This window comes from Macaca nemestrina, chromosome 15, assembly GCF_043159975.1.
Source record: "Macaca nemestrina isolate mMacNem1 chromosome 15, mMacNem.hap1, whole genome shotgun sequence".
Classification (NCBI taxonomy): domain Eukaryota; kingdom Metazoa; phylum Chordata; class Mammalia; order Primates; family Cercopithecidae; genus Macaca; species Macaca nemestrina.
The window spans coordinates 45,583,872-45,608,125 of NC_092139.1; positions in this window are offsets into that span (position 1 = coordinate 45,583,872).

The window sequence follows — 24,254 nt, forward strand, 5'->3', positions numbered from 1 at the left end:
CTAAGCAGGGTGTTGATACTGAATGACATCTGGCTTCTGATATGACCAATGCTGCTTTTTCCTTTGTTACGGTAGCTTAAGTCTAGGAATTAAAAAAAAAAATGGCATGTAAGAATTTTGAGTATAGTTTTTACATGCTCAACTAGTTTTCCATTATATTTCTTTATATCAAGTATTTATATACACACACATCCACATACTCATACATAATTACACACATACACTTTTTTTTCCCTGCAGTTTCTGATGCTTTTCTACTGCAGTTTAGTGTGAAACCCTGTATATTTGCTTAACCACTTCATCTACTCAGGGTTCAGTTTCCATAGCCTACCTGCCCAGAGGAGTTTTGGAATTACTCCAAAGAACAAAGACACTGGAACTCCCCACTCTCATCAGTTCAATCACAGTTATAACCTGAGTTACAAAGATCTTTAATCTCTGAAAGCCTTAGCCATTATCTCTTCTTTGTTGCCACTTAATCCATATATGTTTATTTTCATTATGCCAAGACAATTGGGAACAATCCTTCATTGTTGGGACTTGGGATCTACATGTCAAGGACACTGTCTTCCCAGTTGACTCTGTAACTTGCCTGTGAAAGCCAAGGGCTTACACTTGGAAGAAAGCAGGAAGGAGAAAAGCATTCCTGAAGAACTAAATGGTATAAAATGTGGAGGCCAAAACAAGCAAGTTGCCCTGAAAACCTGTAGTTAAGTGTTTATTAGAGCAGGGTTTTGAGTGCCTTTGAGGTGCTTCAGTGAAGATGAACACACTTTGTGGATTCCTCATTAGTACATTTCAACATTTTTATGGAACCATTTACATTTATTGACCAATTATTCCCTTTGCTCTACGCTTCACTTACCCTCTTCTTTTCAGAATATGTGTTCTAAAAGACTAATACCAGGGAAAATTTCCAAAAATAGCTTCTTCATTTATTTCCATAACCAACATAAACACTGGTGAAAAGCTTCTCAACTAAGAAATTGCCAGGGAGGTGAGATGGAAATACCTGTGAAGAAGTGAAGACTGTGGCCGTCCCTGCCACACTTCAAGCAGTGTAAGGCACTGGCAGCTACGGATTGGTCTCCGGAGAATGCACACTTTCCGAACTTGGGCATCTCCCCCTGATGCCTCTTAAATGTTTTTTGAGACGTGAAGGGCAGTAGGGAAGGTGTAATTCCTATGTTTGCCGACCCGAACTATCCTCATGATCATTGTTTACATGCCCATCTACTTCCGTGTCCGGTGGACAGCAGTTTTACTAGCAGATGCTGCTGTTTTATGCTCTGCCATCCAAAAAGTCCCTAACCTCAAGACAGGTAGTGAAACAAAACAACCCACTCTTTGTCAAACTTGTACTTTAAATACATCTGTGTGTAGGACATAATAAAAGTTACCTAGTAGACTACTAGCCCTTAAACAATACTCTTAAGATCTCCCTTTAAGCTGTTGGTAGTAACCAGAGTGGGCATGTGTTCAAAGTTACTGTAAGGATGATGTCCTTTTTTACTTCATATGACAACAGTACGGAAAGTTACTTCAAATTAAGACATATTTTTGTTTTTATGACTGGTGGGCAGTTTTATATTTAGTAAACTCTCTTTGATTTCAATGGTTTTAGAGTAAAATTACACCTGAAAGAAATTAAAGATAAGTCATACTAGTGGCCTCCATGTTAGCTTTGACATGGAGTACTGCAGCAAATTAGTGAGCAGCCTGGAGTATGAAGACTCTTTTGTGAGAAACTAGGAAAGTCTATAAAATATTTTGATATGTAGCAGCCTTTACTGTGGCTATACGATATGAAGTTTCTTTCCTAAACTATGTTCAAAAAGTCAAAAGAAAGATAGTGACTATTTAGGGAAACACAAATAATCTTTCAAAGCTTAAAGCAGAGGGTACATTCTGCTATACTGTAGAGTATGTAAAAATGTGCTTTTGAAAGACATTCTAGTTGTCTTAGGGAATTTTCATTTTTGTGCTTGTCTTAATACTAAACTTTAAATTATTTTAGCACCCCTTATAATTGTGTTGATACAGTGCACTGAACGTTAACTCAAAATTAAAGGCTGTCATAGATCTTCAGTCTTCAAGAAAAACTCCAAGAACATTTGGAGGCATTAATGGAATAAAGAATAATTTTTTTAATTTTGTTGCATAATTTAGCTCCCCAGAAGAGATAGAAGGTTTAATGAATCATTCAAGGGATCAACCCACCGTTCATTCATTCACCAATCATTTATTTATCCTTTGCTTCATCCCAGGCAGTCACAGAGGTGCCGGAGAGTCAGCGACCAGTAAGAGGTGATGCGGCATGCCTTGGGGTAGAACAGGAAGTTTCCCAGAGAAAATGACACTTGAGCCGGGTTATAAAGGATGCATTAGAATGATCTTCGTGAAGACTGGTGATGCAAATTGTCATGAGAGGGAAGGAGGGGGATGAAGGGAATTCTGGAAGAGGAAATATCAGTGGGGACAGAATGGCAGACAGCTTAATACAGTTCAGTAAAGGGAACCTGTGGAAGAATGAGGCCACCTACTGTGTGCCAGGTTTGGAGTAGGATGATCAACTGGGCAGAGGCGTGAAGTAAGCACTTTGTGGATTCAGCTAAATTATCTGGCTTTTATCCACAAAATAAATCAGTGGCATAGAGATTCGCGTATATAGAAAACAACAGTTTGGTGTTTTAGAAACAGCTTTGGGAAGGGTATACTGGATCAGGCTGGAGGAAAGGAGCAGTTCGGGCTGAGAGATCCATGCCAATGCCAGTGAAGGCCAGAGGGGCCGGGGATGGAGAGAAGGATGGAGTCCTAGAAGTGTGGAGGGGAGATCCCCAGGGTGCAGTGGGGTTTTCAATATCCAGTCAGAAAAGGGCTTGCTGAAGTGGGACACAACCTCTTGCCTTCCATTTATCCTATGGAGAGGGAAGGCAGTTTTTTCTCTACCATCCTCTGTAGGGAGTGGTATGTAGATATCCACCCTTGATTGTGTCTTTACAGTCTTTTAGGAAGAAGGTAAAACAAGAGTCCACAGGGTAGAGGTTAGTAGCTCAGACCCTAGAGCCAGACCACGGCCTGGTTTTGACCATGGCTCTAACCGCAGGTGACTTCGGAGAAGTTACTTCACCTCTCTGAGCCTCAGTTCCCTCAAGGATGACGGCAGTAACAATAGTGCTTTCTCAAAATGGTCATCATGACTATGAAATACATTATTTCTAAAGCACTTACAATAGTACCTGGCAAACAGGAAGTGCCACATAAGTGTTCATTAAGTGAAACAAAATGTTAAAAGCCACAGATTAAACCCACACACTTGCCTCATTTGCATTTATGAGAACCAGTTTACTTATAGTTTGTACATTTAACAATTTGGATCAATGCAGACAATTAAAAAGTGATTTTGTTGCTTTTTAAAATTGCTATGGTCAATAGGAAGAATATAAAGCTACAGAGAGCTGGGTTATTGAGGAATCTCATACTCTAACCAAACTTCTTATAAATACTTGAATTTTGTCATGTTAATGAGATAGGAATGATTTATTCTGATTAGATGGATTCTAGCACATCAGACAGCTTCTCTGCTAGAGAATTGTGTAGGATTTCTCAGAAAATTACTTTGTAAAAGCTGAACGTGTGTGTGCATAACAAGTTTTTGAGACATTTTCCAAGAAGAGTCTATTTTGCGGGAAAAAAGTATTAATATTAATATCACCTTTACTAGTTATGCTAGAGTCAAAGTAAGGTCTTTTTGTGGCCTACAGTCTTATGCAATTTTAGATACAGCCCCTTCTCCAAATATTTTGAGATTGAAATCAGTTTTAGCATTGACATTATTATGTGTTGAGGGCAGGTTTGACCTTTATTTTAAGTAATGTGAATGTTACAGGGAATATTTGAATGGCTAATTGTTTTTATTCAAGTAAACACAGGTGTGCCTGAAGCACTCACAACTTTATTTGGGTGTACCCATGGTTGTTGGCACTTCATCTCTGTCTTCCCCACGAATGTCCCCATCTGCAGTCTCAGTTCATGAGCCAGCACTTGGACCTCTTTTCCCTAGGGCTCTATGATCCCAGAAGCTAATTCTCTGTCCCCTTTTCAGGACCAGATTCTCCTCTATTTCGCAAAGTAAACCTGTAAGAGCATCCTCCAACCTTTCCCCAGAGATTCTCATTTAGGAGGTCTTGGGCGCAGCCAGTCCCGTTTGTTTATATGAAGCTGCTGACGGGTAGTCAGGTTTCTGCTAATGCACGTGAAAGGTTGAGAACCCCGATGTAGACAAATCCTGGAACCTTCCTTTGTCACCACATGGACTTCCAGCTTCAGCATGTGATTCTTGCTGGGGACCCTGGCACCACATACTTTGGGAAATCAGTCTGGTGCTTATACCCTGAACCCATGACCTTGGAGCCAACTCCAATAAAACCACCATCTGCGTCTGGGAAAAACAGACTGGATCATGCTGGAGGCCAGAGGAGCAGTTAGGGGAGTGAGAGCCATGCCAATGAAGACCACAGGGGTCAGGGGATGGGGAGAAGGATGAAGATCTTGGAAGTGTGAAGATGAGATACCCAGGGTACAGTGGGGCTATCAAAGGCCCAGTCTCTGACTCTTAACTTTTTGATCCTGATCTCTGCTAGGTGACCTGGCTCCTGCCTGTTCATCTCCCTATACCCTCATCCTTCCGTTTGCTTCTCAGAAGCCCAGAGATCCTGTCTGATCAGCAGTGTGCTGATTCCAACTCATGCACTTGACATGCCACCTACTTAATGGTCTGATCACCATGAACTGGTCTTATTGCCTGCCAATGCTTGGGACTGTCTCGGTAACCATTGCACTTCTTCCAGATAGGTGCTGGCTTGCAGTGCATCCTCTCCCAGCCTCCAAAGCCAAGCTGACTTATCTGCCCACTAGGCTCCACAGGGCCCCTGTCCAGCCTGTTCTTTAGCCCCAATCTCTGTCTTTTTCCTTCTTGCCTCTGACCTACCACCCAGAATGTCAAAATTAAAATACGTTTGTGTCAGCTTTCTGTTGCCCACATAATACAAAACAAACACAACACCTCAATCGCATATTGCAATGCAACCTTCCACAGGTTGTCTAGGCAGCTTTGCAGGTCTTGACTAGGCTTACTCACACGTGTGATGGTTGACTGCCTTCGGCTAGGGCAGGTTTAGTCTGATTGTCTCTCATCCTCCAGCGAGCTAGCCCAAGCACATCTTCATGGCTGTGGTGGAGGCACAAAAATATCACATGAAACAGGAAGAAACACATATGGCCTCTTGAGGCTTTGGCTCAAAACCCGTAAATTGTCACTTCCCCTGCATTCTATTGGCCAAAGCAAGTCACAAGGCCTCCCAGGTGCATGGGGTAGAGAATTAGACTTCTTTACTGAAAAGGGCTGCAAGTCACACAGACAGGGCTGTGGGTACAAAGAGGGATGGCATATTTAGCCATATATACAGTCAAGCAGCCACAACTTTAACCTAGGCTTGGAGAAGCCTACAGATACTCACTCTGCTCCTTTTCAACCTGGACCCTAGACTTAACGCCACTTGAAGTTATCCACAGAGAATCTACTTGCAGAAAAAGCATTAGTGAACTGAAGGTTTTCTAGAGGAGAGGAGGAGAACTCTCCCTCATACTCAGCATAAACTGTCCAAATATCCATGTGGCAGTTCTCCTCCCATGTAACTAGTTGATTCTGCTGATAAGAGTTGCTTCTCAGGCCCCAACCCTCCAGCCACAGCTGTAGCTTTTCACTGGACTGTGTCTCACCCCCAAGCTCTGACTCCTGAAGCTGGAACTTGCATTTGGAGTTAGTAAACTCCTCATTAGATATAATTTTTATCCTGTCACTTATGAGCTTACTTCCATTCTCATATACTGCACTGCTTGCATCACTGCACAATTTAACCCAGGAAACCTGGCCCTAGTAAAGCAAAAAAAGGTTGTGGAGGTGAAGAGGAAGGATCTTTTCTCCTCTGTGTTTTATTACTGTTCACAGCAACACCCCAAAGGAAACCTTAGATGGTCCATGCTTCTTCCGGGTACAGGAATATGGGGCAAGACTGTGTGCTTTGAGAAAACAGCCCAGCCAACCCTTGGAGTCAGAGAGAACTGCAGAAGGAGGCTTGGCTGGAAGAGGGAGGAAGGATGGGGCTCAGATTAGTGAGAAGCCTCACACGGCTTTTTACTTAGAGCTTCTCTCCCATTTCTTCTCTTCAGGGTTCCTTGGCATGGGCCCAACTCTCAGTGTTCAACCTGGGAAAACTCAGCACATGGGGAAAGTCTAGATAGGGCTAGTTCACGAGCCACTGGTCTGGGCACATCACCCTTAACTCCTAAGCAGTGTTTGACAAGGAGTTCCTTAATCTTCTCTGCATTTTCTGACCATATCACCAAGGTCTCCTCAACAGGATAGGTTTCTTATGTGACTTTCCTACACTAGTGTGTCTTGTTTCCCTTTGACAGTTTCCACATGCATTTGCACGTCAGCTCCTTGCTCTGTGGTCTTGGGGGAGGTACAACAGTGCCATTGATCTTGTTTGTGTTCCTTTCCTTTCTGAAGCACCCTCCTCTGCCAATGGCCCTGGAGGGAAGCCCTGGCTGCTTTCTCACTATCCTTCTTCCACAGAACCAAAAGTTTTAACTTCTGGAGTGTCTCAGATCCTGCATTCCTTACTGTCCTAGACAGTTCAGACTATGATGACAAAACAACTAGGTAGTTGATAAACAACAGAAATTGATTTCTTACAGTTCTGGGGCTTGGAATTTCAAGATCAAAGTGCCAGCAGATTCAGTGTCTGGTGAGAGTCCACTCTTTAGTTCACAGGTGGCATCTTCCTGATGTATCCTCACAGGATGAAAGGGGCAAAGAGTCTCTCAGGCTTTTTTCTAAGGGTACTAATCCATTCATGAGGGCTTCACCCTCCTGACCTAACTACCTCCTGCTACCTGAAGACCCCACCTCATAATACCATCACATTGGAGGTTAGCATTTCAACATACGAGTTTTGAAAGCACAGAGACATTCAGGCTATAGCACTTACTGAGGAATCATATTTACTTATTGAACAGCCAAACAGTCAACTACAGAGTTGCTAAATCACTCCATTCCTTCCCCAAATTTGAGATTTTATTGGCCACATAGGTTTACCAGAAATCGAGAGAGGGCAGCTCAAGGAATTTAACTTGTTTGGGCTTTGAACACTTATTTTATCTATCTTAAGTGAAGATATATTTAACACTTATCTTAAAGATATATTAAAACAGAGCAATTGTGATATAGTAGAAATATTTTCAAGTTCACCAATGAGTGGTTTTACCTCCTATAAAAATGCCATGACTGTAGGTACAGCTTGCGTTGGTGGTAGCATTCAATGTGAATGGGAGTCACATGCCATGGTGGCTTCTCAGAGACTGTCTCCATCACTCACCCGAATCAGAAAACTAGGGCTGCAGTTGAGGATACTTCTCTTCCCAGCTGCGGAATGTTAAAGCTTCTCACCCGCTTTTTGTTACCCTCTCCTGCTACATTCAGGAGAAACCCATCTTCCCATAAAGACAAACACCCCAAGAAAGCATAACCAAGCAGAGGTAGTTACATCTATTTCTGATATGGTCCAATGTATACGCATAATATATGTGCAAGAAAGCTCTACTTGGTATTTTTTGGATGTTTGTGGTGGGTTTTCTTGTCATTCTTTAATGCTTCATTTACGGAGACAGAGTCTAGGTAGTAAGTGGACTGAACTTTTTCCTGTAGTTGCAAAGAAACACCCACCATGTCAGTTAAGCAGTTATTAGATCAGTAAAACCACATCTTCCATATATGCAAGTCACATTGGCCTCTGACTCAAGAAAAGTCCAGAAAGGAGCATGGATGTGGCCTAACTATAAACAGGATAGCACAGGTGTCTTAAGTTTATTTTGTGTTGCTATAACAGAGTATGGTAGGGTGGGTGACTTATAAAGAAAATAGGTTTATTTAGCTCATGATTCTGGAAAGTCCAAGAGCATGGCACTGGCATCTGCTCAGTTTCTGAAGAGAACCATATGCTGCATCAAGACATGGCAGAGAAGCAGAAAGACTAGCAGGTGTGTGCAAAGAGGGACCACACATGAGGAAGAAACTTGCTTTACAACAACCTGCTCTTGCAGTAATTAATCCATTCCCGAGAGAGCAGGGACTCACTCATTCTCACAAGATGGCATTAATCTATTGGTGAAGGATCTGTCCCTGTGACCACAAAATTACCCATTAAGCCTCACCTTCTAATGCTGCTGCACTGGCAATTAAACTTCAACATGAGTGTTGGTGGGAGCAAACCATATCCAAGCAATAGCCGCAGGCAAAATAAATCATGAAAGGACTGGGGGTGGAAAAGGGAGTGAGCACAGAGAGAGAGGAGAGAGAGAGAGAGAGAGAGCAAGAGCCAGACCATTTCCTCTGAGATGCAAAGCTGTTGGAAGAGGGATGAAGGAAAGGAGTCAGCTTCTTTTGGGTGAAGTGGGGGGATGTCACACAGTGACAAGCTGCCAGGGGTAGGGAGGTGTCTCTGTTAGACCTTGGTGGCCTACTGCCCAAACTCTATAAGGAGCCTTTGTGGATTTGCCAAGCCTTGGCTGGAGTCCCGTGAATGATCTTTGTAGATCTTTTCCTTGGGGGTTTTTCAGCTGCTGGGCCTCCAACTAGGGCCTGGAGTGCAGGCCAGATCCACCAGTCATTCAGGATAAAGAGAAGAGGTGAGAAACCAGGCCCCTCCTGACTCCTTCCACGGAGCACTGCCCTCAGGTCTTGCAGCAGCTGAAAAGATGTGTGGATTTTGTTGCTCACCAGAAAGTGCCTGGTCTTGCTCACAGCAGCTTGAGAAATACCCGGAGTCCAGAAGATGGTGTCAGTTTCTTTCCTGTCCACTTTGCTGTTCTCTCAGGCTGGGTAAAGCCAGCCTCACATGGGGAGCTAGAGGTCCTCTTGGATACCCTCACCCCTCCTTTCTACCCTTCCTGCCTCAGGGGCCTCACCGGTGCTGCTCACTGACCTCCCGTTATAGCCTTTGGACTTGGGCAGCCTGTTCCACTTCCTGCCCCATCTTCATCCCCACATTCCTCAGCAAAGATTGAAGGTGAAAGAACATTTATCTTGCAGAATGGCATTCACATCTCAAGCTAAAAGACCACTTCACAACAGGTGGGAGGGTAAGGAGGGACCAGGCTGGTGGACGAGTCAGAGGGGGCCATGTTGTCACAGTGATGGAGTTGGGTGGGAAGAAACAGCTTAATGTCACCAGACACATGACAAGTGGCTTCTTACAGCCTAAATAAATAAAATGAGCCAGGTGTTGGGCTTTGCCATGTGACTGTCATTTGCACAGGAGCCATGCGGTTTACCCAAACCCCTGCTAAGTCACCCTGGTTAGAAAAACAAATTATCATGTGCGGTCAGAATGCAGTCTTTCATAGGTCATTATCAGAACGGGTCTCTTGTCAATAGCATGTCTGATTGGGAGCAGCTCTCTGAGTCATTTAGCTTTTCTTGTCAGGGGAAGCTTTTTAACTGCTTCCTGCTGTCCTGTCATTTTGTGCTAACCCCAAATGGCTTTGTTAAATTGATGTCACCTTTCTAATTTCTTCCCAGAAGCATTTTCCTTTCTGGTTAACAATGGAAGCATTTATGCAATAATCAGGGGAGAAGAGTAGCCAAACATGAATGCTGTGAAAACCCATACGTGGAATGAATGCACTTATTTATCTGTAGATGTTCACCGGGGAGCAGGTCCCCATCATTCTGGTTGACACAAACAGGAAAGATGAAATTCATTCAGATAGCTAAAGAAAAAAAAAAGAAAGAAATAAAAGCAACCCCAAACCAAGAAAAAACCCCATTGCCTTCAGTCAAAAAGAGGATATTCTACTTCAGACTATTGTGGAATGATCACCAAACAAAAAATTGAAGGAAATGTTGGTGATTGTTGAAATGGGTGAGGGGTACATTGTTTCATTTTACAATCTATGTTTCTTTATCTTTGGAAATTTTCATAAGAAAAAATATTTTAAATTGTGGTAGGGATTGAATCAAAGAATTCATACATGGCATGCAATTCCTGAGCAGAGACAATGTTTCCCCTAAGTTTAATTTGCATTGCTAACAGGACCCACTCCAATAACTTATAGCTGAAAATATGTTGAAAGTAAACCTGGCTTGTTACAGACACTTCTGTGAACAAAGGGGTCTCTGTGATCAACCAAGCTCCAGCATCTTATAACATAGACTAATGTTTTTACAAACACTGGACTCCTGAATTTTAAAACTTAAATAATACATCCCATTAAATGCAGAGATGGAGATTTATGCATAGCTGCTTACTTGAGGACTCCTACTTCATAAAATCCCTAATTAAATAGAAAAGCATTCTCGATCTTTGTTAATCATATCTGGGAGAGGTCTGGAAGTTTAGATCATGATTTCATTAGAGCATTCTCACAGTTCCCTTGGTGGCAACATAATCTAATTTTTGCAATTTTTAAATTGCCAATGCAGCATGGGTTTCCATGGATTGGAACTGAGGCTCAGATATCCTGGCTTCTGGAGGTAGTAACACTGTTCCACCTCAGACCCTTCACTTAACTATGCCCAACTCTAACAGGTAGAGAACCAAGAACAATTGAACAAATGTCTACCTACATATTATATGTCAAAATATTAAAAGTTATAAATTAAGCTAACTGCTAAATAAAAATATATTCTAGCATCCTAATCAAGCTGAAAAACTGCTAAATAAAATATGTTCTAGTATTCTACCTTGACAAATATGACTTTGTAGCAACCTGGGAAGCCAGGTTCAAGTTTTGAATTCTCAGCCGCTCTAAATTCTGCACCAAGGAATATGGTGATTGATGAGAGGTGGTTCCTGAGTCCTGGGCCCCTGCTCATAGCTTACTCCCTTTCTCTTACCACCCCTGACTTTATCTCAAAGCACAAGGGGTCTCCTTACTTATGTATGGTCTCCCCAGGTCACACATTCAACTCAGTCCCTCCCAATCCAACACCAAAGAACTGACCTTAGGAACCAGGGGTGCACACAATGGCTGCATGGCCTGTCTTTTTGAGGAAGGGAGCTCAAGATCACAAGGACAGAGAATGCCAGGTTCTGCATAACTGCGTAATGGAGAGGTTGAAGCATAAGTTCTAGGTAGGCACGTCCCCTTGACTAATTTGCGAGGGGCTTGGATGATCCATGGAAAAGAACTTTATTGCTTCTCTTTTATCACACTCCCTAAATGTTGGAGTGTCCCTGAGGGCTTGGTATTGAGCCCTGTAATCTTTCCTCTTGTACTTTCTCCCTAAGTGATCTCATCTAGTTCCATGGTTTTATATCCCTCATTCGTTCATTCATTCATTCATTCAACAAATATACATCTTTCTAGGTACTAGGGTGTGAGAGTTAATCTTATGTGTCAACTTGACTGGGCTAAGGGATGTCCAGATAGCTGGTAAAGCATTGTTTCTGTCCGGATAGCTGGTAAAGCATTGTTTCTGGGTGTGCCCGTGAGGGTGTTTCCAGAAGAGATTAGCATTTGAATCAGTAGATTGAGTGAAGATCTGCTCTCACCAATAAGGATGGGCATCATCCAATCTATTGAGGGCCTGAATAGAACACAAAGGCAGAGGAACGATGAATTCTCCTTCCCTCTTCTCGATCTGGTACCTTTGACTTCTCTTGCCCTCAGACATTGGAGTTCCTGGTTGTCAGGCCTTTGGACTCTGGACCTTATACCAGAGGCTCTCCTGGTTCTCAGGCATTCAGATTCAGACAGAATTATACCACCAGTGTTCTGGCATTCCAGCTTGCAAACAGCTGGCACGGAACTTCTCAGCCTCCACAATCATGTAAACCAGTGCCCATAAGAAATCTCTTTTTAAATTATTTTTATTTTTTAAGAGATGAAGTCTCACTCTGTCTCCCAAGCTGGAGTGCAGTGGTACCATCATAGCTCACTGTAGCCTCAAACTCCTGGACTCAAGTCATCCTCCCCACTCAGCCTCCCAAGTAGCTGGCATGTACCACGACACCCAGCTATTTTTAAAAATTTTTTTTGTAGAGGCACTGTCTTGCTATGTTGCCCAAGCTGATCTTGAACTCCTGAGCTCATAGGGATCCTCCTGCCTCAGCTTCCCAAAGTGCTGAGATTACTAGCAGGTGTGAGCTACTCTACCGCACTATACATCTCCATTTATATATTTCTCTATATATCCTCTTGGTTCTATTTCTCTAGAGAACTGTGACTAATACATGGGATACAGAAGTCCCTGTGTTACAGAGCTTAATTTCTAGTGAGGGAGATGATGAGTAAGATGCGGTAGCTTTAAGCATGATCCTGAATTCTTTGCTACTCCATCCTGTACAAGATAGAGTCAATGTCTACTCCCTGAACTTGGGTGGCTCACAGTTCCCAGTGAAAGTGATGCTGTGTGACTTTTAAGGCTAGGTCATCAAAGGCCATGACCTTGGTCACTGGGAACGCTTGCTCTTGGAGGGCTACATAGTCCGATAAGAGATGGGCTACCTTAGTACTTCACGCTGGCATCCTGGTCAACGTTTCCAGCTGAGTCAGGCCTTCAGCCAGGGAAGGGGCATGGGAGAGGGGAAGCCATCTTGGAAGTGGATCCTCCAGGTTCAGCTGTTCCAGCCTCAGCCATTCAAGTTACTCCCAGCTGAAGCCCTAGACATCAGGGAACATGGAGGGTCTGTACTCACTGTACCCTGTCCAATACGAATCTCTCAAATCTGTGAGCAGAATAAAATGATTACTGTTCATGCCACTAAGTTTTGGGGCAGGATATGTAATAACTTCTAATGTATGTCTTCCACCAGGACCTGAGTTCTAGGCATGTATGTTTAGCTGCCTTCTCACAACTCCGTTTGGATCTCTAAGTGGACAATTAAAAATGTCCATTTCCAAAATGAAAATCTTAATTAATACAACTCCTCCCAAACAAAAACCAAAGCAAATAAAGACAACTTGTTCATCTTCCCAATCTTAGTAAAAAATACAACTCCCAGCCTAACTACTTAAGATAGAATCATCCTGGATTCTTTTTCCATCACTTCCCATATCTTGTCCATTGGCAAATCCTGATGTTTTGATATTGAAAACATATCTTTAATCTGTCCATTTCTCCACAGCTCCACTGCCCTCATGTGAGCCCTCACTGCAGTTGTCTCTTACCTGAAACAGCCTCCTAACACATTTCCTGGTACTCAAACCTAGCCCACTATAGCAGCCAGGAAGATCTTTCAAAAGCAGAAATCAGGATTTCCAGGTCGGTGTGGTGCAGTGACTGAAAGCTTCATCACTTTCCACTCCCCTTCCTGGTTCTCTAAATAAATAGTAACAAAGGTTATATATTAAAAGTGAAAAATTGAAAAGACAAGCTTGGGATTAAATTTAGAATAAATATGTCCAGGAAAAAGGAATGGAATCACTCACTCACACACACACACACACACACACACACAGACATGCGCACGCACACACACACACACACACACACACACACACACACACACACACAGTGAGGAAGCTGTAAGCTCCAGCCTTGCTATTTTCGGATCTCAGTGCAAGCAACAGGTCCTGGAAAGGTCCATGCTCCATGAGATATTTCTTTGGAGGAGCCCCCTGCTTGAAGCCATAGGCTGAGAGTGGGTTCTCAAACTCATAAAAGGAGAAAGGAAAAACCACCCACCCAATCACAGCTGCCTCTTACTATAGCTCCTGGCAATTGCAGATATGGGGAGATGTGAATAGCGCAGACATAGCCTTGAGACAAAGAGCTGAGCCAAGCTAGCCTTGAGACAAAGAGCTGAGCCAAGCCATCCCCAGCTCTGCACCACTATCTGAGATGTAATTCTGGATTGTTCTGCAGAAACACAGACAGCAGGAGATATGCACAAAAGGAAGGAGGTGTGTGTTGGAGGAGAATCTCCCTTTTAAAATAAGTCTTTAAACAAAAAGTCTCACAAACATGAAATAATTGAACACTAGAAAGAACAATAAAATAAAAAATCAGCGTGTAAATGTGCTGTTAGAAGAGCTGTATATCAGTTAGTTATTGCTGTGTAACAAATCACCCCTAAACTAAGTTGTCTTTAGTTACTTTTATGAAAGATTATAATGAAGATGTTCAGTATTATTAATATCTGTTTATCAAATAGATATATTTACTTGCACCAGAAAGAGAATAAGAATTTATGAACACAAAATTCAGACATATAAAGACATATCTGATAGACCTGAAAGGTGGGGCAGTGGAAGTTAGATTGCAGAAAATGTCATGGGGTCAAGAGGGGGAAAATCATGATAAATAAGGAAGGTTATTGGTCATAATCAGTAGCTGGGCTGGAAGAGGACAGCAGACGTCTTAGATTTATTCTCAGAGCTCCAACTGGTAGAGTTCCCCTGTACCATAGTAAAGAGAGAGAGGTAGACTAAAATAAGGAAATACGTTTCACTCAGGAACCAAGCAGCTTTCTCTACACACAAGAATGTATACAGGCACACATGCATACCTACATGTGAAGAGAAAGAGAGATCCTTTCAGCCTGAGAGGTGGGCACCAGAGCTCAAGGAGGGGCCTGTGGTTCTGAAAGCATGAGCCAGTGTAAGCCTCTTCAACACAAGGATACCTAGGGCATCTGGGGATGGGAGTTCAGATGGCAGTGGCAGCAACATCAGTGACATCAGAGAGAATAAGTAACAAGGATAGGTTTGCACAAAGATAGTTGTATAAACCAATGAGGGAAGAGAGGTAACTGTAATAGAGCAGAAGTTAGAAAGAACGGAATGTGAGACGAGATAAGACCAACCCCTGCCAACTCTGGTGCCTGCTAGAGAGATACAGAACAGGTGTGAGCTGAATCCTGCTATTTGGCTGTGGTAGCCAATGAGTCCATGGACTTTAGAACAAACTGTTGAAGTAGCGGCCTCTGGGAGCTGCACGCTGGTAAGGCCTAAGAGATATTCAGATAATGCAAGAGTGTTATCTAGAAGGAAACATACAGCTTTCGGAGTACATCCTTGAAAGTCTAAATTTACAAAATCATCAAGCAGCCCCTACGATGGCCTCCAGTAATCTCCATGTTCTGGTATTCAAACCACTGTGTGATTTCCTGCACACTGAATGAGCTGACCTATGAAACCAATAAAATATTGCACAAATGGTGGTGTGTGACTTAGTGACTAGGTCATAAAAGACATTATAGCTTCTGAGTTGCTCTGTTGGATAACTTGCTCTATGGGAAGCCAGTGGTCATGTTGGGAAGCCACTCAATGCACAAGCCATCCTATAGAGAGATCCAAGGGGTGGGGTATAGAATGGAGGCCTCTGCTAAGAGCCAGCAAGGACCTGAGGTCTCCTAATGTCAGTCCTGAGAGCAAGCCCCCCCCCGGAAGTAGATGCTCAGACCCAGGGATCCTTCTGCTGACTGCGGCTTCAGCTAACATCTTGACTTCGACTTCTTGAGAGACCCCAAAGCAGAACCACCCTGTTAAGATACACCCGGATTTCTGAATGTTTGTTGTTTTCTAAGCCCTTATATTTTAGGGCAATTTATTATGCAGCAAGAAATAACTATTACAGATTTTGGTACCAGAAATGAGGTCAGACAAAAGGCCCTTTAAAGATTTGCCTTCTCACAGATTCTTTAAAGATTTGCCTTCTCTTTAAGGATTTGCCTTCTCACAGATTCTATAGATGCAGTATTCTTGGGAGTTTAAACGCCGCTGGGGTGGGATGATTTCATTCTGCTTCACGTGGCTACAACAAGCTAGCCTGAGCTTGCAAACATCACGGTGACAGGAACCCAGGGAAGAAGGAGAAAACAAGCACTTTTCAAGCCTCTGCTTTTGTCAAATTTGCTTCTGCCTCCTTGGCCAAAGGGAATCGCATGGTCAGGCACAGAGTCGCCTGGTAGCGTGATACTTAAGTGCATGGATATAGGCAGATGTGGTCAACTGGGGCCAGGAATACTATGAATGTACCACAACAGTCTACTCAGATCTCCTTAAATAAATGTCAAGTTATAGGAAAATGTTCAAGATACCAAAACCTTTATTCACATTTTTCCTGTTTTTCACAGCTGTTTAATATAATCCAGTTTTCCTTAGTTTTTATGGATGAGTCCTTAAATTTGCACATAACGTTTGATGTTAAATCTTGTCCAATCTATCTGGTCAATTTTCATGTGAAAATTCCTTGGAGTTGCCTTCTTTTATCAGTTACCAGGGGCTTCCCCTAAACTTTGATATGCTGTCTAGTAATAAAACCTGACTACTTACAAATACTATTTTTAAAATGCGATTACATTGTTTTAGGACTGCAGATCACTTCTCCCAGCACACACATTCTGTAGTGCTTTTTCTCTCAAGATCAGAAGGGAGATTCAAAAAAGGAAATGCAATATACGAGATGTTTGCTACCAGAAGCATCTCTTCCCCATTGGAAGGTAATGCTGTTTCCTTTCTCTTAATGGTAGCTATTTGCCCTTTGAAGTCCAGCTTCCAATACTGTTTTGTACTGGATGATTTTTTTTTTTTTTTTTTTTTTTTTTTTTTTTTTTTTTATGGAGTATCATTCTGTTGCCAGGCTGAAGTGCAGTGGTACAATCTCGGCTCACAGCAACCTCCGACTCCCTGGTTCAAGCAATTCTCCTGCCTCAGCCTCCTGAGTAACTGGGATTACAGGCACGCGCCACCACGCCCAACTAATTTTTGTATTTTTAATGGCAATGGGGTTTCACCATGTTGGCCAGGATGGTCTCAATCTCCTGACCTCATGATCCCCCCAACTTGGCCTGCCAAAGGGCTGGGATTACAGGTATGAGCCACTGTGCCCAGCCTGGATGATTCTTTTATGCTATTTATACCTGTTAGGTTAGCATGCTTCTAATGCACGCACTTTCTTTTTATTTTTCTTTTTTTTTCCTAGGATGTTCTCAATCCTGTCTCAGTTACTTTAAAGAAAATTGGAATATAAATGTTAAAAAACATATTGAAACAACATTCGATGGTGTTTCCAAGCAGTTACCAAGTGGTTTCATTACATTCATTACATTGATATGTATTGCAAGAGGAATCCCTTATTACAGAAAGCATCCAGGAAAAAAAAAAATATGTGTTAGTTATGGGCCTTAAATGCCTACGCTGGATCCTCATGGGAAAACATGCCCTACTTAGTACAGGAGTCTCTCTTTTTTGAAGGCTTTCTGAGCTTAGAAGGCGTAGGATTTGGTCTCAATATTTTTTATATGGAGTATAAGAAACCGTTAGTACTTAAAACATTGATGCTGGTGGATTTGACCTTGTCGTTTCAAGAATTTTCAAGCAACCTGAAATTTCAGGGTAGTTGGTAGTTTTTACTTTTGTTGAGACAGGACATTTAATCTGAGTGTGCTGTGAAGCTGGCTTTTGGGTCGGAGTCACTTAATACAGTGTGGCTACTCTGTCATTCTCATATTATCCCATCATCCTTCACCTAGGAACTCTTATGAAGTGATAGTAGTAGTCAGGCCATTTGTCCACAGTGATTGTACCATCCCCAGTTTTCTCCCATCCTCATCTTAATAATTCTTGATATTCATTCAGGTTCCTCCTTCCACTTCCACTTCCCCATTACAGCTCAAGTGGGCATTGCTTGGATTAGGTCCAAGCATTTGGTTTAGAAGTGAGCCGGTGACTTAAAATAATGCAATCAAGGCAGCCTTAAAAGACCTATGCATCAGTTAGATAGTTGCTATGCAACAAACTACTCAAAAACTCAGTTGCTTTAAACAATAAGCATTTGTTACAACTCATGACTCTGTAAGTCAGCTGTGTGATTCTTCTGATCTCAGTTGGGCTTACTTAGATGTCTGTGGTCAGCTGCAGATCAGGAAGTAGCTCTGCTCTCCCAGGCTGGGCTCTCATGTGTTTTGAGGTTGACTGTCTACAGGTTGGCCTGGGTTAGACCGAGTTGAGGTGGTTTATCTCTGCTCCATATAGTCTCTCATTCCACATCAGGGTAGCTAGGGCTTGTGCTTATGATGAAGGAAAAACTCTAAGACAGAGTGAAAATGTGCAATTCTCTTGAGGCCTAAGCTCAGAACTAGTATGTTGTCATTTCCATCATATTCTATTGGCCAAAGCAAGTTACGAGGGCATCCCAGATTCAAGAAGTGGAAAAATAGACCCTGTTTCATGGTAAGAGGAACCAGAAGTTCACATGGCAAAGGACATGGTATCAGGGAGGGGTGGAGTGTTGGAACCATTTTTGCAATTAGTCTATCAGAGTCAGAGTGAAATGCATAGATCAAGACTAACTCTGTCTCACTTCTGGATATGAACAAGGAAGTGGATGGAATTCCTCAGAACTGCTGACTGCCTTCTTGATACCAAGAGGGAAGATAGCCTGAAAACAAGGCAAATGTGCAGGGAAGGACAGAACAAAATAATCACAGAAGAAAAATGCCACAACCCTCATGACAGCTGGATCAAGCCCTGGACATTACAGATGCTTAATCTAGTAAATTCTGGTATTATTTATGCCTGTGTGTTTGGAGTTTTCTCCTTGGAACATAGAGACATCTAAATAATATTGCAACTCAAAAGACTACAAATTGAATATGGTGTATATTGCTCAGGTGATGGCTGCACAAAAATCTCACAGGTCACTGTTAAAGAACTTACTCATGTAACCAAACACCACTTGTTCCCCAAAAACCTATGGAAATAAAAAATAAAAAAGAAGAAAAACACATACCATAAAATTTTAAAAAATAAAAAACAGAAATAAATAAGACTGCAATTCAACAAAACAATAGCTTTGCTTCTCCCTTAAAATGGCTCCTCCTCCAAGAAATTTGGCTGCCGGAATGTCAATGAAAGTGAAGAGAATGAACGATATGTAGGAGGCAGTTCTTTTTAAGAAAGTCAAAGTTTCACATAAATTACAGAGTGAAATACCTTATTCAACAGAAGTTCATATCTGTGACTTTAGTCCTATACTTATGGAATATTCAAGAGTCTGAAAGCGTCACTTACAATTTTCAGTTATAATTTACTGTCTGTTATGGGAAAAATTACATGTTTCAGTAGACAGTTCCTCAAACTTTTCTTTTTTTAACTTATGTCTTCTAAAATGCTATCTCAGTTTGTTTTCTCTCTATTCCCACCAGTTAAGGTTTTCGCTGACCTCTGTGTTCTAAGACTTTTATTACAAATACTACTGGTTTTTGTTGAATACGCTTTCTTAAACTGTAGAGTTCACAGTTCTTCAAGGTTCCAAGAAAACTCTCTGGGGGGCATGGAGCTTACACCCTCCCCATCCAGTCTGAGAATTGTAGCTTCAGTAGTGTTTGAAAATGCGTAGATTCACAAAGGACTTTGGCATACATGTTTTCTAAGCATTGAGGTTCAACACTGTTCATGATTCATTTATACACACACACACACACACACACACACACATTTGTTTGTTTGTTTGTTTGTTTTTGAGACAGAGTTTTGCTCTCGTTCCCCAGGCTGGAATGCAGTGGCGCGATCTCAGCTCACTGCAACCTCCGCCCCTGGGTTCAAGCAATTCTTCTGCTTCAGCCTCCCAAGCAACTGAGATTACAGGTGCCTACTACCACGCCCAGGTATTTTTTTGCATTTTTAGTAGAGATGGGGTTTCACCAAATTGGACAGGCTGCTCTCAAACTCCTAACTTCAGGTGATCCACCTGCCTTAGCCTCCTAAAGTGCTGGAATTACAGGCATGAGCCACAGCGCCGGTCCACGATTCATTTATGTAAATAATAAATGGATTTCTAAAACTTTAGAGTACAATTGGAGCATCAACAGCAGCAATAAAACCAAATGGTACAACTTTGAAGGTAAAGAGTGACAGTTTCTTTTCGCTGTGATAGGAACCAAACCAGGATGGAAACACCAAGAGGATGAGAGATCATACACAATTTCAGGTCCGTCCTAATTCTCAGGAAGGCAAATTGACCGTCCCAAATTTTGCATCAGGTTTGCCATTAGGTCTAGTCTGGAGAAAGTTGTTAATGTTTCAAAGACAAAGGGCTGATACCAACAGGTGTTTGAGAATTTCCACACTAGCTCTATAATTTACATTTTTCTACCTAATCAGGGCAACCATGTGTAGTTGTGTGGTTTGTGCACCACATGAAGCCTGGGAGCACTGTTTCTATAGACTATTATGGTGAATGGCTCCTCCTGGCCTCATGCAGGCATAACATACATACTTATTTGTGGTAGCCATATAATCAAATCCCTGTGTCATTTATTAATGGGATTGACATAAGTCCTATCCAATATCAGAAGCTGTGTATCTACTTTCTGTGACTGCTCAGGTCTTTTGGCCTCAGCTTTTCACAATTAAGAAAAAAGTGAACCTAGAGTATCATTACTCCTTAGATGCCCCAGACCTAAAGACCCAATCCCTGTGGTCTTTTTCATCAAAGTTCTCCTGGGGGGCATGACATTAGAGGGTTGGAAAGTCGGGGGCAGGGCAGTACCCATCTCAAATCAACCAATCAGCTTCTCTCATGAGCTATTATCAGCCAAATACAAGCCTTCTTCTCCCTCCTGAGAACAGTGTTTCTTTCTACATCCCAGTAGAGGCTGTTTGCATAAATATACATCAAGCCCTTTCTACTGTGGATGAATCTGCTCCATTAATATCTGTCACTGCTAATGGAGTTGCTTTGCCCTACTCCTTTCTCACTCTGTCCACTCTGGAGGAAATTTACATTGTCCTCTTAGACAGTAATAATAATGGTAAATGCTATAATTTATTGAGCATTTACTCAGTGCCCTGTGTTGTCTATTGTCCAATGTCTTTCTGACAGGGAGGGAGTGCTTTCCCTCCTCCCCCTTTTTAAAAATGAGGAAAGTGAACTTGAAGGCATTAGTTCAGTTAGGTTGGAACTGGCACAGGATTCAGGCTGTGCCCTCTCCAAAACCTTTGCTCTCAGTCATGTACCTGGGAATTTCATGACTCTGTGTTGGATTCAGGCACAGAGGAGAGCCAGGACTGGATGAAGTGGTGTAGGCACTGAGGTAAGCTCGTAACATCTTACCTTCAGCATGGTATTCCGTAAACATTGTGTCCGTATTGAAGCCTGTTGTAAGGAGAAATGGCAGAGGGGAAGGCGACTGGTGAAGGTGCTCAGTCTCTCCTTGGTTATCTTCAGTTATTCACTCTAGCCCTAGCCAGCCTCCCATTCAACACAGCCACAGCCCTACAGCTAACACGTCCTACCACCTTAAAACGCAGGTTAGTGGCAGAAGTAGCTTGATTGCATTAAATGCTTACGTTGATTCTGCGCTTGGCCATGCAATCTGCTTTGGCCAATTGTACAGTAAGCAAATGGAATGCAAAGAGGGACTGTAAAAAGCATTTGTACATTTTTACTTCCTCTCTTTAATCTCTGCTACTATTGTGAGAACAAGCCCAGGCTACCCTGCTGAAGACCTCCAAGAAACACGTGGAGCAGAGACAAGTCATCCAGCTAAGGCCATCCTAACTGACCAGTTAGCCCACAGATGGACACATGAGCAAGCTGAGCCGAGCTCAGCCAAGCTAAGCCCAGATCAGCAGAACTGACATAGTGACCATGGCTTGTTACTGGACTGCAGTCATCGAAGTACTCTACCCCAAGTGGCCCTTACATGCATGCTGAGGTCAGCACAGATGCTTTATGAGAACAAGCTGCAGTAGCCTGCACCATAGAACCTTCAAATTTTCCCAAGGGCACCACGTAACCCATGCCTTTACTGGGACTCCTCCTTGCAAAGGCCAGAAGAGCATTTGCTTGTCTGGACCCCTTCTATTGATTGATGCTCACTGGCCACCTGGCATATAATTAAGCTTGTGCCTTGGAGAAACCAAAGGTCAGCATCTTCACTGGAGCACTCACTTTTGCTCACAGCCTTTCCTCCACAAATACACCTTCACCTATGGACAAAGCCTCCACAAGGGTGAAAGCCTGTGAGGCTGGCACTTTAGTTTTTATTTATTTAGTTTTCTCATGTTTTTTTCTTATACTTTATGTTCTAGGGTACATGTGCACAACGTGCAGGTTTGTTACATATGTATACATGTGCCATTTTGGTTTGCTGCACTCATTAATTCATCATTTACATTAGGTATATCTCCTAACGCTATCCCTCCCCCTTCTCCCCACCCCACAACAGGCCCTGGTGTGTGATGTTCCCCACCCTGTGTCCATGTGTTCTCGTTGTTCAATCCCCACCTATGAGTGAGAACATGCGGTGTTTGGTTTTCTGTTCTTGCGATAGTTTGCTGAAGCTGACACTTTAGACTTCAAGCTCCCTGCCTACATCATAGTAGCTAAGGGCCCAACTGCAAAGTGAAAAAGCCATATAAAGCCAAGTCCCGTGACCAACACAGATATCTGCAACTTGCTCTGTTCACAAGAATGTGCCACGGCCCATGTTGCAGACACATCCCAAGCTTTTCTGTTTGTTATTGTGACCCATCAACGACACTTCCTCTATGTTCCTTGAGGTTCCTGGACTAGTCCTCTGGTTGATGCAGTTTTTCAGGATGCAGCCAATAAAGAGTATCTCTCATTTCCTCTCAAGTTCTGAAACAACTGAGAAGTAAGACTTAAACACTGCGGACAGAGATGGGTTTCCTAAAATGAAGCTGATATTGGAGGGCATGGCTTATATCTGTGGGAAAGTGCGTTTCTGGTTACAGAGACTCAGACTGAGATTTAATCTCAGATATGGTCGGATGGACTGAGTTAGACCTTCCTACTACAATGGGTTGAGCAAATGCTTGCTTCTTGTAAGCAGTTCGATTCCAACAAAGACAGAGAAGAAGGGGCTGGGTTAGGCAATGCCAGTTCTTGCTCCAAAAATGTTCCCCTTACCTTGGCGAGAAAGGCCCGGATGGTCACGCTGATGGTCTCCCCTCTCCTTGAGAGAGACATCAAAGGGGAAGGATGCTTCTCTCTCCATCGAGGAATTCTGGTAAATAAAGTTGTGGCATTGATTTTTAAAACAATTCTATTTCTAGAAATGTTTTGCTGCATCTTTTAGACTGGAGCATTGAGAAGCTGCCAGGCTGGCCTGTCTCCTAATGTATCTTTAGGAGACCTGACCTTTGCACAAGTCTGACAGAACCCTAGTTATTTTGTTTCCTCTTCTTGGATATAAAGGTACACAAGAATTATCACTTCAGGGGAGATGCAGTTGAAACCTTTTTTACAAGGACAGTGAGCCTTTGCTCTCCTACCATGAATATTCTAGAATTATGGAATAGCCCATCCAGGCTCAGAGCCTGAGTAAACATGAGCTTGATAATCCCAGATTGTCCCTCAGTGGTTGGTTGGCTGGCATTGTCTCCAAACTGGGGGCCGTGTGCAAATGAGCCTGAAGCTCTCACTAAAGGCAAGGCGTCCCATCCCAGATTGTTTTATCTGAGGATCTTTGCATATGATATTCTCTGTTTGAAAATTGTTTCCTCTATATTGTTATATGGATGGCTTTCTTGTCACTTACATCTTAGGTCAAAATTGACCTTTTGCGAGTAACCTTCTCTAACTTCCTGGTCACGTAAGACTGTGTGGTAGTTTTAAACCATGATAGAGTCCAAGTCCTCACACCTTGAATCTGAACTAACCTTGAAGACTGTTGACACCAATGAAATGCAGCAGAAATGACACTGCGTAACTCCCGTAACTTACGATGTCCAGCTGTTAAAGGCATAGAGCCCCTGCATTGCTTGTTGGGACTCTTTTTTTTTTTTTTTTTTTTTTTTTTTTGAGACGGAGTCTGGCTCTGTCGCCAGGGCTGGAGTGCAGTGGCCGGATCTCAGCTCACTGCAAGCTCCGCCCCCCGGGTTTACGCCATTCTCCTGCCTCAGCCTCCCGAATAGCTGGGACTACAGGCGCCCGCCACCGCGCCCGGCTAGTTTTTTTATTTTTTTAGTGGAGACGGGGTTTCACCGTGTTCGCCAGGATGGTCTCGATCTCCTGACCTAGTGATCCGCCCGTCTTGGCCTCCCAAAGTGCTGGGATTACAGGCTTGAGCCACCGCGCCCGGCCATTGCTTGTTGGGACTCTTGCTTTTGGAACTCTGAACCAGCATGTATGAAAATAGGCTACCCTGAGGCCGCCATGCTTGAAGGAAGCCCAGACTACATAGCAAGGTCACATGGAGATGTTCCAGTCAGCA